This window comes from Hemitrygon akajei, chromosome 5 (genome assembly GCF_048418815.1).
Source record: "Hemitrygon akajei chromosome 5, sHemAka1.3, whole genome shotgun sequence".
NCBI classification, from domain to species: Eukaryota; Metazoa; Chordata; class Chondrichthyes; order Myliobatiformes; family Dasyatidae; genus Hemitrygon; species Hemitrygon akajei.
In genome coordinates, this window is record NC_133128.1 from 114,971,933 (window position 1) to 114,991,216 (window position 19,284).

General features: G+C 46.6%; 1 pseudogene; it reads left to right on the plus strand.

The window, feature by feature from the left end:
• Nucleotides 1-4,483: 4,483 nt before the first annotated feature.
• Nucleotides 4,484-16,885, plus strand: LOC140728072 (gap junction gamma-1 protein-like; annotated as a pseudogene).
• The last annotated feature ends 2,399 nt before the right edge of the window (nucleotides 16,886-19,284 follow it).

The window sequence follows — 19,284 nt, forward strand, 5'->3', positions numbered from 1 at the left end:
CACGCACACAAACAACCCCCCTCCCCCCTTGGGGATACTGAACAAGTCAGGCAGTATTTGTGAAGAGAGAAACTGGTTGATGTCTGAGGGTTTCCATTAGGGCAGGTGCCCCGTAGTGCAGTGGTTAGCACAATCCTTTGCAGCACCAGCAATTAGGGTTCAACTCCCACAGCTGTCAGGAGTCTGAGCATCACCGTGTGGGTTTCCTCCGTGTGCTCCAACCTCTTCCTGTTTCCCAAAGACGTACGGTTAGGGTTACTAAGTTGTGGGCATGCTGTGTGGGTGCTGGAAACATGAAAAGATGAAATATGAGGGCAACACACACAAAATGCTGGTGGAACACAGCAGGACAGGCAGCATCTATAAGGAGAAGCACCGTCGACGTTTCGGGCCGAGACCCTTCATCAGGACTAACTGAAAGGAAAGATAGTAAGAGATTTGAAAGTAGTGGGGGGAGGGGGAAATCCGAAATGATAGGAGAAGACCGGAGGGGGTGGGATGAAGCTAAGAGCTGGAAAGGTGATTGGCGAAAGTGATACAGAGCTGGAGAAGGGAAAGGATCATGGGACGGGAGGCCTCAGGAGAAAGAAAGGGGGAGGGGAGCACCAGAGGGAGATGGAGAACAGGCAGAGTGATGGGCAGAGAGAGAGAGAGAAAAAAAACAACTAAATATGTCAGGGATGGGGTAAGAAGGGGAGGAGAGGCATTAACGGAAGTTAGAGAAGTCAATGTTCATGCCATCAGATTGGAGGCTACCCAGCTAGTATATAAGGTGTTGTTCCTCCAACCTGAGTTTGGATTCATTTTGACAGCAGAGGAGGCCATGGATAGACATATCAGAATGGGAATGGGACATAGAATTAAAACGTGTGGCCACTGGGAGATCCTGCTTTCTCTGGCGGACCGAGCGCAGATGTTCAGCGAAACGGTCTCCCAGTCTGTGTCGGGTTTCACCAATATATAAAAGGCCACACCGGGAGCACCGGACACAGTATACCACACCAGCCGACTCACAGGTGAAGTGTCACCTCACCTGGAAGGACTGGCTGGGGCCCTGAATGGTGGTGAGGGAGGAACTGTAAGGGCAGGTGTAGCACTTGTTCCACTTTCAAGGATAAGTGCCAGGAGAGAGATCGGTGGGAAGGGATGGGAGGGACGAATGGACAAAGGAGTCGCGTAGGGAGCAATCCCTGCGAAAAGCAAAAAGAGGGGGGGAGGGAAAAATGTGTTTGGTAGTGGGATCCCGTTGGAGGTGGTGGAAGTTACGTTGAATTATATGTTGGATCCGGAGGCTGGTGGGGTGGTAGGTGAGGACAAGGGGAACCCTATCCCGAGTGGGGTGGCGGGTGGATGGGGTGAGGGCAGATGTGCGGGAAATGGGAGAGATGCGTTTGAGAGCAGAGTTGATGGTGGAGGAAGGGAAGCCCCTTTGTTTAAAAAAGGAAGACATCTCCTTCATCCTGGAATGAAAAGCCTCATCCTGAGAGCAGATGTGGCGGAGACGGAGGAATTGTGAGAAGGGGATGGCATTTTTGCAAGAGACAGGGTGGGAAGAGGAATAGTCCAGGTAGCTGTGAGAGTCTGTAGGCTTATAGTAGATATCAGTAGATAGGCTGTCTCCAGAGATGGAGCCAGAAAGATCAAGAAAGGGGAGGGTGAGGGCAGGGTGAAAGTTGGAGGCAAAGTTAATGAAGTCAACGAGCTCAGCATGTGTGCAGGAGGCAGTGCCAATGCAGTCGTTGATGTAGCGAAGGAAAAGAGGGGTCGGATACCCGTATAGACTTGGAACATGGACTGTTCCACAAAGCCAACAAAAAGGCAGACATAACTGGGACCCATGGCTACTTCCTTGGTTTGGAGGAAGTGGGAGGAGCCAAAGGAGAAATTATTGAGAGTAAGAACTAATTCCGCTAGACGGAGGAGAGTGGTGCCCTTACACTTGATTCCTGCCCTTACACTTCCTCCCTCACCACCATTCAGGGCCCCAGACAGTCCTTCCAGGTGAGGCGACACTTCACCTGTGAGTCGGCTGGTGTGGTATACTGTGTCCGGTGCTCCCGGTGTGGCCTTTTATATATTGGTGAGACCCGACGCAGACTGGGAGACCGTTTCGCTGAACATCTGCGCTCGGTCCGCCAGAGAAAGCAAGATCTCCCAGTGGCCACACATTTTAATTCTATGTCCCATTCCCATTCTGATATGTCTATCCATGGCCTCCTCTGCTGTCAAGATGAATCCAAACTCAGGTTGGAGGAACAACACCTCATATACTGTCTGGGTAGCCTCCAACCTGATGGCATGAACATTGACTTCTCTAACTTCTGTTAATGCCCCTCCTCCCCTTCTTACCCCATCCCTGACATATTTAGTTGTTTTTTTTCCTCTCTCTCTCTGCCCATCACTCTGCCTATTCTCCATCTCCCTCTGGTGCTCCCCTCCCCCTTTCTTTCTCCCGAGGCCTCCCGTCCCATGATCCTTTCCCTTCTCCAGCTCTGTATCACTTTCGCCAATCACCTTTCCAGCTCTTAGCTTCATCCCACCCCCTCCGGTCTTCTCCTATCATTTCGCATTTCCCCCTCCCCCCACTGCTTTCAAATCTCTTACTATCTTTCCTTTCAGTTAGTCCTGACGAAGGGTCTCGGCCCGAAACATCGACAGTGCTTCTCCTTATAGATGCTGCCTGGCCTGCTGTGTTCCACCAGCATTTTGTGTGTGTTGTTGTTTGAATTTCCAGCATCTGCAGATTTCCTCATGTTTGCTCTTTAAATATGAGGGCAAACTTGCCAATAATATTTTTAAAAAATTCAGTTATATAAAGGGTAAAAGGGAGGTGAGAGTTGATATTGGTGGACAAAGAAATGGCAGATGAACTTAATGGGTACTTTGCATGTGTCTTCACTAGCAGTGTGCCAAAGGTCTGTGAGTGTCAGGGAGCAGGAGTGAGTGCCATTGCTATTACCAAGGAAAAAGTGCTAGGCAAACTCTTATCTTAAAGTGGATAAGTCTCCTGGACCAGATGGATTACATCCCAGATCTTGAGAGAGGTTGCTGAAAAGATCTGGATGCACTGGTCATGATCTTTAAAGAATCACTTGATTTCAGCATGGTCCTGGAGGATTGCAAGTGTCACGCCACACTTTAAGAAGGGAGGAACGTGGAAGAAAGGTAATTATAGGCCAGTTAGACTCACCTCAGCGGTTGGAAAAGTGTTGGAGTCTATTATTAAGGATGAGGTTTCGGAGTACTTGGAGACTAATGTTAAAATAAGTCAAAGTCAGCACAGTTTCTGTAAAGGGAATTCTTGCCTAACAAATCTGTTAGGAATTCTTCAAGGAAGCAGCAAGCAGGGTGGACAAAGGAGAGGCAGTGGATGTCATTTACTTGGATTTTCAGAAAGCGTAATAATACCTTTGATAAGGTGTCACACATGAGGCTGCTGAACAAGATAAAATCCTGTGGCATTACAGGAAAGATACTGGCATGGATAGAGGAATGGCTGACAGGCAGGAGGCAGTGAGTGTGAATAAAAGGGGCCTTTTCTGGTTGGCTGCCAGTGACTAGTAGTGTTCCTCAGGGGTCAGTATTGGAACTTTTACTTTTCACATTGTTTGTCGATGACTTGGGTAATGGAATTAATTAATGGTTTTGTGGCAAAGTTTGTGGATGAAACAAAGATAGGTGGAGGGGTAGGTAGTGCTGAGGAAGCAATGCGATTGCAGCAGAACTTAGACAAATTGGAAGAATGGGCAAAAAAGTGACAGATGGAAACGTACGATCATGCATTTTGGTAAAAGGAACAATAGTGTGGACTATCGTCTAAATGAGGAGAAGTTTCAAACATCAGAGGGACTTCAGAGTCCTCGTGCAAAAGTCCCAGAAGGTTAATTTACAGGTTGAGGCTGTGGTAAAGAAGGCAACTGCAATGTTGGCATTTATTTCAAGGGGAATAGAATGTAAAAGCAGGGAGATAACGCTGAGTCTTTATAAGTCACTTGTCAGGCTGTACTTGGAGTATTGTACACAGTTTTGGGCCCCATATCTCAGAAAGGCAGCTGCATGGGGTTGAGCGGGATCAGCCATGATGGAATGGCGGAGGAGACTCGATGGGCTGAATGGTCCATCAGTGAAAATGCTCCTATATCTTAAGGTCTTAGGGCAAATCTTGTGGTCTGCCCCCAACACAATGCTTGGACTGATGCAGATGACGCATTTCACTGTATGTTTCGATATGCCTGTGATAAATAAAGCAGATGTCTGGGTATAGTCTATCAAACATTGATTAGCGGAAGAGATTTCTGGAGATTGAAATGGAGTCCATTTTGTTCAGGCACAGGCAAGTTTGGGCGGCATTGGGCGAAAGGTGATCACGGGCTCTGTGCCTGTGTCTTCATGTTTCCCTGATTTAATTTATGGAAATGTTTGCAGGGAGGAGCTAAGGTTTTAAATGATTGGGTTTCTCAAAGGCTTGGTTCAGTCTTGTTGAGTGACGTGCCAAAAGGAATCTTTGCCACATCTAAGCCTGCTTTCTTCTCTCTCTCCTGAGCTGTGTTTTGAAGAGGTTGGACCAAGAGTCACATTTGTTCACATTTTTTAAGGTAAGTTGTTAATCTTGTCCACCCTGGATTCTCATGAGGGTTGGTTTGTTTATCGAGGTGGCTAGGGGAGCATTTCCATATGGGACGGAAATCATGGGCACAGAGAAAGCGAGGTTACTTGCAGATTGCACTAGAAATTTGAGGTGTGAGTGTAAGACTGCTGCTGGTGAATCTGGCTAAGGGTTCAGGAGAAGCTTCCTTTCCCCAAGTTGTTGAAGTTGAGGGGAGAAGTGATGGTCATCGGGAAAGTGGATAAACTGACAAGGAATAGAACATAAGCAGAATTAGGCTATTCCGCCAATAGAGTCTGTTCTATCATTCCAGCCATGCTTGGAACACGACAAAGTATGGAGTGTGAAGATGCACGTACATTTCTGAACCCATGAATGCTTCATCTTTGTTCCTCTTATGCTCCATTTATTTAATTTTCATTGTGGCTAATAGTAATTTTTTAAAAAGTCTTGCAGTGTACTGCTGCCAGAAAGCAACAAATTTCACATCATATGTCAGTGACAAACCGGATTCCGATTCAGATCCTATTTCTGCGCTTCAACTTTTGAGAGGCTGAAATACCCAATTTTAATATCAGTGAAATGTCCAACTTTTAACTCTTTGTGGCATTGATTACGTTACATTTAGAAAAGTTTTATACTTGCACTCCCTCTCTCTTCCCCTCTCTATTTCTCCCCATCTCCCTCTCCCTTTCTCCCTCCCTCCCTCTCTCTCCCTCTATCTCCTTTATCTCTTAATCTCTTCCTTCCTTTCTCTCCTCTACCCTCTTTATCCTTTCTCCCACTCTCCACCCTCCCTCTATCCTTTGCAACCCATAGAACCTATTGTTGATAACCTATTATTGAATGTACGTTGGTCAGGTCAGAGTGAAGAGGTGGTATACTGTGGGTATGGGCTTTGTGGGGAGAATTTGTACCAGAGGAGTGGGCTCTAGAGAGATCAGGCTCCTGGGTACTGCTGTCCTTCGGGGCTAGTTATAGTACTAAGTATTGTCCTGGCACATTGCCCCCCCTCCACTCCTTGCAGCTTTTGAACACGTTTAAGCTCGCTGAACTGCTCGTGTCTCTGAGTGAAGTTGGACATGTTTTCACATAACTCCATGTCACACAATGTGAACATTACCCGTAAGGTATTTAACACACTCCACCCCTGAGAAACACAGAACTCAGTGGCTTAAACAACACACAAAATGCTGAGGGAACCTCAACAAGTCAGTGGATTTTGGAAAGGTGCAAAAATAACAGGGTTGTTGTCATGGAGCACTTCAACCTCCCAAATATTATAACCATATAACAATCACAGCACGGAAACAGGCCATTCCGGCCCTCCTAGTCCGTGCCGAACTCTTAATCTCACCTAGTCCCACCTACCCGCACTCAGCCCATAACCCTCCACTCCTTTCCTGTCCATATACCTATCCAATTTTACCTTAAATGACACAACTGAACTGGCCTCTACTACTTCTACAGGAAGCTCATTCCACACAGCTATCACTCTCTGAGTAAAGAAATACCCCCTCGGGTTTCCCTTAAACTTTTGCCCCCTAACTCTCAAATCATGTCCTCTCGTTTGAATCTCCCCTACTCTCAATGGAAACAGCCTATTCACGTCAACTCTATCTATCCCTCTCAACATTTTAAATACCTCGAACAAATCCCCCCCTCAACCTTCTACGCTCCAATGAATACAGACCTAACTTGTTCAACCTTTCTCTGTAACTTAAGTGCTGAAACCCAGGTAACATCCTAGTAAATCGTCTCTGCACTCTCTCTAATTTATTGATATCTTTCCTATAATTCGGCGACCAGAACTGTACACAATATTCCAAATTTGGCCTTACCAATGCCTTGTACAATTTTAACATTACATCCCAACTTCTGTACTCAATGCTCTGATTTATAAAGGCCAGCGTTCCAAAAGCCTTCTTCACCACCCTATCTACATGAGACTCCACCTTCAGGGAACTATGCACTGTTATTCCTAGATCTCTCTGTTCCACTGCATTCCTCAATGCCCTACCATTTACCCTGTATGTTCTATTTGGATTATTCCTGCCAAAATGTAGAACCTCACACTTCTCAGCATTAAACTCCATCTGCCAACATTCAGCCCATTCTTCTAACCGGCATAAATCTTCCTGCAAGCTTTGAAAACCCACCTCATTATCCACAACACCTCCTACCTTAGTATCATCAGCATACTTACTAATTCAATTTACCACCCCATCATCCAGATCATTTATGTATATTACAAACAACATTGGGCCCAAAACAGATCCCTGAGGCACCCCGCTAGTCACCGGCCTCCATCCCGATAAACAATTATCCACCACTACTCTCTGGCATCTCCCATCTAGCCACTGTTGAATCCATTTTATTACTCCAGCATTAATACCTAACGACTGAACCTTCTTAACTAACCTTCCATGTGGAACTTTGTTAAAGGCCTTGCTGAAGTCCATATAGACTACATCCACTGCCTTACCCTCGTCAACATTCCTCGTAACTACTTCAAAAAATTCAATAAGGTTTGTCAAACATGACCTTCCACGCACAAATCCATGCTGGCTACTCCTAATCAGATCCTGTCTATCCAGATAATTATAAATTCTATCTCTAAGAATACTTTCCATTAATTTACCCACCACTGATGTCAAACTGACAGGTCTATAATTGCCAGGCTTACTTCTAGAATCCTTTTTAAACAATGGAACCACATGAGCAATACGCCAATCCTCCGGCACAATCCCCGTTTCTAATGACATCTGAAAGATCTCTGTCAGAGCTCCTGCTATCTCTACACAGACTTCCCTCAAGGTCCTGGGGAATATCCGGTCAGGACCCGGAGATTTATCCACTTTTAAATTTCTTAAAAGCGCCAGTACTTCCACCTCTTTAATTGTCATAGGTTCCATAACTTCCTTACTTGTTTCCCACACCTTACACCATTCAATATCCTTCTCCTTAGTGAATACCGAAGAGAAGAAATCATTCAAAATCTCTCCCATCTCCCTCAGCTCCACACATAGCTGACCACCCTGATTCTCTAAGGGACCAATTTTATCCCTCACTATCCTCTTGCTTTTAATATAACTGTAGAAGCCTTTCGGATTTACTTCCACCTTATTTGCCAAACCAAACTCGTAACTTCTTTTAGCTTTTCTAATCTCTTTCTTAAGTTTCCTTTTACATTCTTTATATTCCTCGAGCAATTCCTTTACTCCATGCTGCCTATATCTATTGTAGACATCCCTCTTTTTTCGAACCAAGTTTCTAATATCCCTTGAAAACCATGGCGCTTTCAAACCTTTAACCTTTCCTTTCAACCGAACAGGAACATAAAGATTGATTGGTAATTCCTAGTGCAAAAGGTTTGGAAGAGGTGGAATTTGTTTGGTTTATCCAGGAAGGATTCCTAACACCATATGTAGACAGTCGACTAGAGGAGAGGACATACTGCATCAGGTACTAGGCAATGAACCAGCTCAGGTGTTTAGATCTCTTCATGGGTGAGCATTTTGGAGACAGTGATCACAAGTCCCTGAACTTTACTATATATCCTTGGACAGACAGTATGGGAATGTATTTAATTGGAACATAAACTAGGAATGGATGCGCTCAGGGAAATGCGCAGCAGAACTGTGGAGCTTGTTTAGAGAGCACTTGCATGGCATTCTGGACAGGTTTGTCTCGTTGAGGCAGGGAAAGGATGGTAGGGTGAAGGAACCATGGTTGATGAGAGATGTGGAACATCTAGTCAAGAGTAAGAAAGAAGCTTACTTAAGGTTCAGGAAGCGAGCATTTGACAGGGCTCTAGAGAGTTACAAGGCAGCCAGGAAGAAGCCTAAGAATGGACTTAGGAGAGCTAGAAGGGGCCATGAGAAGGCCTTAGTGAGTAGGATTAAGGAAAACTATAGGGCAATCTTTTTGTGAAGAACAGGATGATTAGAGTGAGGGTAGGACCGATCAGGGATGGGAAAGAAAACGTGCCTGGAGTTGGAGGAGGCTTTAGTATTGACCAGTGAGAGGGATCTTGTCTGTTGTGAGGTCCGTGAGGCACAGCGTGAAATGCTAGAACGAGTTGACAAAGGGACTGTGCTGGAACCTTTGAGATAGGTAAGTCCCTGGGGCCAAATGGGATAAACCCCAGATTACTCTGGAAGCAAGGGCAGAGATTACTGGGCCTTTGTTGATTACCTTTGTGTTTTGGCCACAGGTGTACTACCAGAGGATGCGTGGTGGCAAACGTTATTCCTTTGTTCAAGAAAGGAAGTAGGAATAATCTTGGGAATTATAAACCAGTTGAGTCTTCAATGGTGGGAAAATTATTGGCTAAGATTCTTATAGACAGGATTTACATGTGTTTGAAACATAGTTTGATTAGTGATAGTCAACACAGCTTTGTGAGGGGTAGGTTATGCTTCCCTCATCTGATTGAATACTTTGAGGATATGACAAAGCACATTGATGAAAGTTGAGCAGTAGATGTGGGGTATATGATAAGGTTCCCCATGGTAGACTCATTCAGGAAGTCAGGAGACATGGGAGCCAGAGAAACCTGGCTGTGTGGATTCAGAAGTGGCTTGCACACAGGAGGCAGAGATTGGTTGTAGCTTGAGTGTTTTCTGCCTGGAGGTTGGTGACCAGTGGTGCTACACGGGGATCTGTTCTGGGACTATTGCAGTTTGTGGTGATAATAAATTACTTGGATGAGGAAGTGGAAGGGCGAGTTAGTAAGTTTGCAGATGACATGAAGGCAGCTGGAGTTGTGGATAGTATGGAGGATTGGCCAGGTTACAACGGGACATTGACAGGATGCCAAGCTGAGCAGAGAAAATGGCGGATGGAGTTCAACCTGCAAAAGTGAGAAGTGATTCAATTTGGAAGGCCAAATTTGAAGATAAAGTACAGGGTTAATGGCAGGATCCTTAGCAGTGTGGAGGAACAGAAGGATCTTGGGATCCACATCCATAGATTCCTCGAAGTTACAGTGCAAGTTGATAGGGTGTTTGACAGGTGTATGGTGTGTTGGCCTTCATTAGTCAAGGGTTCGAGTTGAAGAGCCGCAAGCTAATATTGCAGCGCTATAAAACCCTGGTTAGACCACAGTTGGAATATTGTGTCCCATTCCGGTCGCCCCATCAAAGGAAGGATGTGGAAGCTTTAGAGAGCATGCAGAGGAGATTCACCAGGATGCTGCTTGGATTAGACAACGTCTTATGCTGCAGTGTTCTAAGTGCGTCCTCACCACTTCAACATAATGTCCCAACTCAGTGCTGTGACTGAAGATGGTCAGTGTGCTTCATGGCCTTTTCACACCCCGTACACCTGTGATAACACGCTTCCAACCCATTATGCACTCACACTCCTGTTTCACTGTGCTCCCCAGTGCCCTACCATTCATAGTATAAGTCCTATGCAGGTCTAACTTTCCAAAATGTGTCACCTCACACTTGTATTGAGGCTTATGATCAGAATCAGGTTTATTATTCCTGAAGTACATCGTGAAAATTATTGTTTTCTAACAGGAGTACAGTGTAAGACATCAAAATACCATGAATTACAGGCAAATAGATATTGTAGAAGAAGCTTAGTGAGGGAGTGTTCATGGGCTCATGGAACGTTCAAAAATCTGATCGCAGGGAGGAAGAAGTCGTTGAATGTGGGTCTTCAAGCTCCTGTACCTCCTCCCTGATGGTAGTATGAGAAGAGGGCATGTCCTGGGTGGTGAGAGTGTTTCTGAGGCACCATCTTATTGAGAATGTCTTTGGTGGTGAAGACAGTTGTGCTGGTGGAAGAGCTGCCTGAGTCCACAACCCTCTTCGGCCTCTTGCGACCCTGCGCATTGGAGGCTGCATACCAGCTGGTGCACAGCCTTCCGTTAAAAGGCTAGAGACTGAAAGAAACTGTTTCAGTTGGTGGAGGATGTTGAAGTTCTAGAAGACATTGGTGAGGCCTAATTTGGAGTATCATGTGCAGTTCTGTTCACCTACCTACAGGAAAGATATCAATCAGGTTGATAGGGTATGTGGAAAATTTACAAGGGTGTTGTTGGGGCATGAGGACCTGAGTTATAGGGAAAAGTTGATATTAGGAGTTTATTCCCTGCGGTGTAGGAAAATGAAGGGAGATTTGATAGATGTATACAAAATTATGAGGGATATAGATAGGGTAAATACAAACAGGTTTTTTTCCCACTGAGATTGGGTGAGACCAGAACCAGAGGTCATTGGTTAGGGTGAAAGATTAAATATTTAAGGGGAGTATGGGGGGGGGGGGGGGGGGGGGGGGGGGAGGGGAGCTTCTTTGCTAAGAGAGTGGTGAGAGTGCGGAGCGAGTGTCAGCAGTAGTGGTGGATGCAGGTTCGATTGCAACAACTGAGGGAAGTGTGGATAGGTAGGTACATCGATGGTCGGGGTATGGAAGGCTATGGTCCAGGTGCAGGTCGATGGGGGTAGGCAGATTAATAGTTCGGCATGGACTAGATGGGCCAAAGGGTCTCTTTCTGTACAGTACTTTTCTGTGACTCCATGACACCATAATAGGGCATCCTGAATCACCAATACCAGGATTTGAGGAGTCACATAGTTCAAGAGACACAGGTACAGTCCTGACCTCGATTGTTGTCTGTGTGGAGTCTGGTTGGTTGGTTAATTGGCTGCCAGTAGTCTCTGCCAATAATTTGCTGAGTGATAGGCTATTGATTTCCCCTAGAGACTCTACATAGTTCCTGTGTCCACTTATCCTTCCCCACTGATCTCCCTCTCGGCATTTACCCCCGTAAGTGGGACAAGAGCTACATCTGCCCATTCACCTTCTCCCTCACTGTCCCAAACAGTCCTTCAAGTTGAGGTGTCACTTCACCTGCAAGTCTGTTGGGGTCATCTACTACATCCAGTGCTCCCAGCGCAGCCTCCTCTACACCTTACCTTAAATGTATGTCCTCCAGTACTTGACGTACCCTGAGAGAAATATTTTGTCTGCTTCCCCTGTCTATGCCTCTCCTAATTTTATAAAACTCTTATCAGGTCTCCCCTCAGCCTCCGCCACGCTCGCGAAAAAACCCAAGTTTGTCCAACGTCTCCTGAAGGCATGCTCTCTCTGATCCAGGTGACCCTCTCCAAAGCCTCCACATCCTTCCTGAAATGGCATGACCAGAACTTCACACAATACTCCAGCAGCATAACTTCCTGACTCATACCCAATGCCCCAAAAGGTGGAGACAAACTTGACATATGCTTTCTTTACCACTCTAATTGTATGACCAGTTCCAGGGAGCTATGGGCTTGGACCCTCTGTACATCCACAGCTTTGGATACTGTTGGGAATGATGACCTACCAGCAGAAAGCCACAGCGACTGGGTCTTTAGCTCTGAGGCTCAGAAGGAAAGGGGGAGCAGAGGAGGACTCCATAGTTTGGAACAGACAGGAGATTCTGTGGATGTGAAAGAGGCACGTAGATGGTATGTTGCCTGCCAGGTGCCAGTGTCAGGATGTCTTGGATCAGGTCCATGATATCTTTAAGGCGGAGGGTGAACAGCCAGAAGCCATGATACACATTGGTACTGATGACGTAAGTATGAGAAAGGATAATATCCTGGAGAGAGAACATAGGGAGTTAGTCAGAAAGCTGAAAAGAAGGACCTCAAGAATAGTCGTCTTTGGATTGCTGTCTGTGCCACACACCTGTGAGGGTAAAAGTAGGATCATTTGGCGGATCAGAATTGGGCTATCAAGTCTACCCTGCCATTCTATCATAGCTGATTTATTACCTCTCTCAACTCCACTCTCCTGCTTTCTGTCCGTAACATTTGATGCCCTTTCTAATCAAGAACCTATGAAGCACAACTTTAAATATACCCAATGGCCTCCACAACCATCTGTGGCAATGAATTCCACAGATTCACCATCCTCTGGCTAAGAAATTCCTTCTAATCTCTGTTCTAAAGGAAGGTCCTTGTATTCTGAGGCCGTGTTCTCTGGACCTAGAGAACAGTCTCTGCACGTTTATTCCTTCTAGGCCTTTCAATATTCAATAGGTTGTATTGAGTTTCCCTCCCCCCTCATTCTTTTAAACCCCAGCAAGTACAGGCCCAGAGCCATCAAACACTTCTCCTTCATTAACCCTTTCATTAACAGAATCATTCTTGTGAACCTCCCCTGGACACACTCTTCAATGCCCAAGCACCTTTTCCTAGCTAAGAAAGCTAAAACTGCTCACAGTATTCCAAGTGTGGTCTGACCAATGCCTGACAGAGCTTCAGAAGATTAAAAGTTGTTGAGGTTTGATGGAGACACCGTTGTTCACACTTGTTTTCTGTTGTTGCCTGCAGTGTTTCCCCTCTCGAAGACCTGAGATACCAGGATGAGCTGGGCTTTCCTGACCCGGTTCCTCGAGGAAATCAACAATCATTCCACCTTCGTGGGCAAGGTCTGGCTGACAGTTCTGGTGGTCTTTCGCATCGTCTTGACAGCTGTGGGCGGAGAGGCCATCTACCATGATGAACAGAGCAAGTTCACATGCAACACCCTGCAGCCAGGCTGCGAGAATGTCTGCTATGACTCGTTCGCCCCCGCTGTCTCACGTCCGGTTCTGGGTCTTCCAGATCATCCTGATCTCTGTGCCTTCCGTTATCTACCTGGGCTTCGCTATGCACCGCATCGCCCGGATGGAGGGCAGGAGGCAGCCCAGGAAGAAGATGCCCATGGTGCACCGGGGCGTCGCCCGGGACTACGAGGAGGCTGATGACGACAATGAGGAAGACCCCATGGTCTCCGAGGAGATCGAGCCCGAGTCACTACCCAAGCCGGATGAGAAGACCCCCGATAACAGGCCGCACGACGGGAGGAGGCGCATTAAGGAGGACGGCCTGATGAAAGTTCTACGTGTTCCACCTTCTGATGAGGACGCTGTTCGAGGTGGGGTTCCTGGTGGGTCAGTACTTCCTCTATGGGCTACGGGTCCTGCCCGGTTTTGTCTGCAGCAAGTCGCCCTGCCCATACACCGTCGACTGCTTCGTCTCCCCGTCCCACCGAGAAGACCATCTTCCTGCTGGTCATGTACGTGGTGAGCGGGCTCTGCCTTTTCTCAATCTTCTCGAGCTGGTCCACCTGGGCTACGGTGGGATCCGGGACGGGCTGAGGGGGCGCCGCGGCTGGCCAAGTGCCGCGCCTTTGCCCCGCCGGGCTACCACTCCGTGTTGCGCAAGGACCAGACCAAGATGAGCAATGGCGGCATGGTCCTACCGGGGCGCGGTGGGCAGCCTAGAGCCGGCAAGCTTGGAGATGACCGACATGGTTCACCGACACCTCAGGATGGCCCAGGAGCAGCTGAACATGGCATACCGAGCTTATGGGGATATCCCAGATCACCACAGAAGTGGCAGCCCTGAGTCCAACGGAACTGCCGTTGAACAGAACCGCCTCAACTTCGCTCAGGAGAAAGAAGGCACGTGCTCCGAGAAGACAGGTAAATCCAATGGCAGAGGTTGAGGTGGACCCATGTTGTGGTGGGGTGCTTTAGTTAGAGGACCTGAGTTACTAGGGAAGATTGAATAAGTTCTAGCCTCTACTTTCTTAGAAGTTTGCGTAGATTTGGCATGTCATCTAAAACTGGGAAAAGCTTCTATAGCTGGGCAGTGGAGAGTACCCTGACTGGTTGCCTCATGGCCGGTATGCCCCTACAGAAGGGAGCATTTGGAAAAGGTAGTTTGCGGTGTGGTAGTGTCCGCAATTATTTTTCCAGCAGACTTCTTTGTCCTGGACACAGGCAAGTCCTGCTGCTACAAGAAAGCAGCATCTATCATCAAGGACCCCCACCATCCAGGCCATGCCCTTTTCATGCTACTACCATCGGGCACGAGGTACAGGAGGCTTTAAGTCCCACACCACCAGGTTCAGGAACAGATATTACCCTAAAACGATCAGGCTCCTGAACTGGCATGGGTAACTTCACTCAGCTCAACTTTGAACTGATTCCACAACCTCCAGACTCACATTCAGTGATTCTACATCTCATGTTCTCGGTATTATTTATTAATTCATTAATTTCTTATTATTATTTGCAGAATTTGCCTTCTTTTGCACGTTGGTTGTTTATGTGTAGTTTTTCATTTATTCTGTTGTATTTCTTTATTTTCCTATAAATGCCTGCAAAAAAATGAATCTCAAGGTGATATCTGGTGACCATGAGACATAGCAGCAGATTTAGGCCATTCGGCCCATTGAGTCTGCTCCACCTTTCCATCATCACTGATATTTCTTAACCCTCTCAATCCCATTCTCCTGCCTGCTTCCTGTAATCTTTGAACACACTTCATAATTAAGAACCTACCAACCTCCACTTTAAATATCTCCAAATATTTGACCTCCACAGCCGCTGTGGCAATGAACTGCACAGATTCACCACCCCTCTGGCTAAAGAAACTCCCCCTCATCTCTGTGACATCCTTCTATTTTGTGTCTGTGTACTCTGGTCTTAAGACTCCCCCACTGTAGGAAGCACCCTCTTCACATCCACTTGATCTAGACCTTTCAATATTCTACAGATTTCAATGAGCCCCCCCCCCCCCCCCCCATTCTTTTAAACCACAGCATCAAACACTTTTCATAAGTTAAACTTTTTGTTCCTGGGATCATTCTCCTGCACTTCCTCTGGATAATCTCAAATGCCAGCACATCCTTCCTTAGATAAGGGTCCCAAAAGTGCTCACAGTACTTCCAAGTGCGGTGTGGCCAATGGTTATGAAGGCTCAGCATGAATCCTTGCTTTTATATTTGTGACTCTCGAAGTGAATGCTAACATTGCACTTGCCTCCCATACCATCCACACAACCTGCAAGTTAACTTCTAGGAATTCTTGCATGTGGACTCCCTTTGCACCTCTGAATTTGCTCCCCATTCAGAAAATAGTCTACATTTTTACCAAAGCATACACTTCCCTGCACTATATTCCGTCTGCCACTTCTTTGCACAATTCTCCTAATCTGTGTAAGTCCTTCTGTAGACCCCCTGCTTCCTCAACAACACTCTTCCTATCTTCGTATTGTCTGCAAACTTGGGCACAAAACCAAGTCCACTGCATAAATTATTATGTAACGGAAGTAAATGAGAGTATAAAAATTTTCATGAGAAAAGATTTGTGGCGATATTGCCAGGACTTTATTATCTCTGACAAGCACTCAGTGACCACTGAATCTCTGTTCTTCATCTTCAAATGCTGTAGCCCATCCACTTACAAACGAGGGAAAATCTGCAGATGCTGGAAATCCAAGCAACACACACAAAATGCTGGAGGAACTCAGCAGGCCAGGCAGCTTCTATGGAAAAGATTATAATCAATGTTTTGGGCCGAGTCCCTTCAGCAGGACTGGAGGAAAAGGCTGAGGAGTAGATTTAAAAGATGGAGGGAGGGGAGAGAGAAACAGCAGGTGATAGCTGAAACCTAAAGGGGGAGGGATGAAGTAAAGAGCTGGGAAGTTGAACGGTGCATCTATAGATGGGAATAAACAATCGACATTTCAGGCCGTGGCTCTTCACAAGTCCTGATCAAGGGTCTCAGCCCAAAGCGTTGACTGCTTATTGCCATCCATAGATGCTGCCTGTCCTGCTGAGCTCCTCCAGCACATTGTGTGTATTGCTGTAGGCTTCCAGCATCTGCAGTACCTCTTATGTCTATGATTTACTACCCTCTGCAGCCTTTTCCAGTCCTGTGCATTGGAGCCTCTATAGCAGATGGTGTTGGAACCAGTCAGAGTTCCCTGTAGAAGTTTGCTCGAGTCTTTGGTGACGTATCAAAACTCCTCACGTGGTTTTGGGGGATAGGGGCCAAACACAAGCAAATGGAACTAGCTTGGATGGGAGTCCTGGTTGGCATGGATGAACTGGGCCAAAGGGCTTGTACCCATGTGGTATAAATAGTTAACTGTAGGACCAATATAGAACATTACAGCATAGTACCCGGTCCTATCGCCCACAAAGTTTGACCTGCTCTTAACCTTTTAACCTGCTCTGAGATCGGTCTAAACCTCCTTCCTACATAGCCCTCTATTTTTCTATAATTTTTTTTCTAACCCTTCCTATCTTTTTTCCTGTCCCCTGCAGGTTTGAGAGGCTGATTCTGAGGGAACCGGCTCTTCGACTAAGGATCGGAGGGAGTCCGAACGCTTGAAGTAAATGCGAAAGGGACATCAACTGGAAAAAAAAACTAGTGTTTCATCTTGACCTGGTTGGCACTAAGGACACTAATTTTTAACTGAAACCTCTGGATACAGCTGGAATAGTGGGTGGGTGGGAGGGTGGGAGTGCTGTGGGCATTTGGAAGGGCGTGAAACCGGTGGTGCCAGTTTGCTTGTACTATTAGGTACCTTTCTGTAACATTCCATGCACAGCGCAGTTGGGTACAGTGTGTGAGCTTTGACACCTCTGGAAGCACTGAGCCAGCACTCCACTGTCCGAGGTGGAATACCTGTCTTCCTTAAAGTGTTGAGAGGCAGTGACACCTCCAGGCCACAGCCGTCCTTACCCTAACCCTTTGTGGGCAATTGCCAATAGAACAAAATACTTCTTAATTCTATTTTTTTTTCTTGCGTATCTTAATAAGAAACCCCAGTATAGTTTTGGGCTTTAGATTGCCAATTGATTTATTTTTTTAAAATTCCAGTTGTTTACAGCTGTAGAACATTCCAGAATTTTGGGTGTTGGAGGAAGAGCAGTGATCAAATGAATCTCCTTTTTTTTGGTTTGTATTTTAATGAACTTGGTACTGATTTTGTTGTAGGTCGCTGGGTGAGACTTCCTGTTTCATTCTGCACAATTCCATGACATATAGTTCAGGCCACGGTTCCAGAATTACCAACTTCTGGAATTCCACTCCCTTCCTCCTCGGCTCTTCACTTTGCCCCTCGACCCAAAATAAAAATCTCTGCAGAATCATTCATTCATCTCATGCATGGTGGCACAGCAGGGAGTGCCTCTCTGACAGCATCAGCGACTCCAGGGTTCTCCGGTTGGTAGGCAGATGGGTATTCCCTTGCGTTCCTTGAATTTTCACTCAGCTTGTTGCCCAGAGGACTACAGGCAGAGCAGCTGTCTGGGAAGGTTTGCATCGGCCAGTAACTCGAGCCTTTACGAATAAGGTCTAACCTGTAGGTTGTTTTTCCCACCCACCTGTCCACCTTTGTAAGGTGTATGAACCAAAGATCAGTTTGCAGTTTACTTTTTTATATATATTTTAGGTAAAAATGCGTAGGTTCTTAATCCACTATGTTCTAGTAGTCTTAGATTCGGGAAGGGTTTTCCTTTGGTGAGTATTTTTCCTTTGGGATTTGAGAGTGTCTTTCTGACTGGGTTCTATGTAGTTTACATGTTTAAGTCCGGTACATTTCACCATGAGGGTCACTTTGTGCTTTCTTTCATTTCAAGGACACTTGTTCAGGTTCCTGCCGAACCTGTAGACTCCTTCCTCGGCCACTGCTGTGCTCAGAATGTGATCTGTTTACCACAGCAGTGAGCCACTATGCTCGATCTCATGTGTGATCTGTCCTTGCTGTTGTGCTTTTTATATATAGAGAAATAAAAAGAGATGCTGACTAACTTATGCTGTCGAATTCTGTATGGTCAGCTACACTGATTCTCCAACATTACCTTGTGCTGGTTGGAGCGGGCAGAACATAGAGCAGTGGTCCCCAACCACCGGGCCGCCAAGCATGTGCTACCGGGCCACGAGGAAACGATATGATTTGGCGACATGAAACGATATGAGTCAGCTGCACTTTTTCTCATTCCCTGTTGAACTTGAACGCACATGAAGTTATGACCTACGCGAGGTCATCCGTCGCCTAAACGCAGTGATACCCTCGCGCCAGGGATCACTGGTTGGCCTCGGGTAACTGGCCACCTCGTGCAGCCAGTGAGAAGTGCCATTGCTACTGGCCTGGAGTGTGGACAGATGGGCGCCACCTCTAAACATGTTTAGCACACTGAATGTTCGTGGGGAACCCGGTGCTAAAATATTGGCAGACGACCTAATTCGGGCTCAGGGTTTCGTAAGTAGCAGAGCAGCTACCTCGCTGCAATCTACTGAAAGTCATCCCTCGAGCCAAACTTCTGTCCGCCGATAGATCATACCTACCTACGGGGTGGGGGGGGGGGGGGGCGCACACGCCCTGTCGCACTCCTCGGTCTCTCCGGACTGCGGCCCCAACACAGGGACCTCCGGCCCTCACCTTGTCCTCTCACCCCACCCACAACCAGCCACACCTGGCCAAGGCGTTCGGCGGTGGGCGGGTGGGAGGCTGTCTAATGAAGCAATGAAGCCTTCAAAAGTGCTCCGGCAACTTAAGTTCAAGCACCCTGCACTTAAAGACAAATACATTGAGTTTTTTGAGCGGAAAAAAACGTGAGCAAGCGGGACAGAAGCAAGTGCTGAGAGCCACAAAAACTAAATTGCGGAATAGACTGGACATAAGGAACCCCCTTTGAGTATCACTGTCTCCCATCACCCCTCGATGGGACCGTCTTGTTGCAGGGAAACAAGCCCAGGGCTCCCACTGATTCAGCGATATTGGTGTGTTGCAATGATTTTATATGTTCATAGGGGGAAAGTATGTGCTGTGTGCTTAATATCCAAATGTTACTTAAAATGTTATGGTGCTATTGACTTATCACTATATTCATGT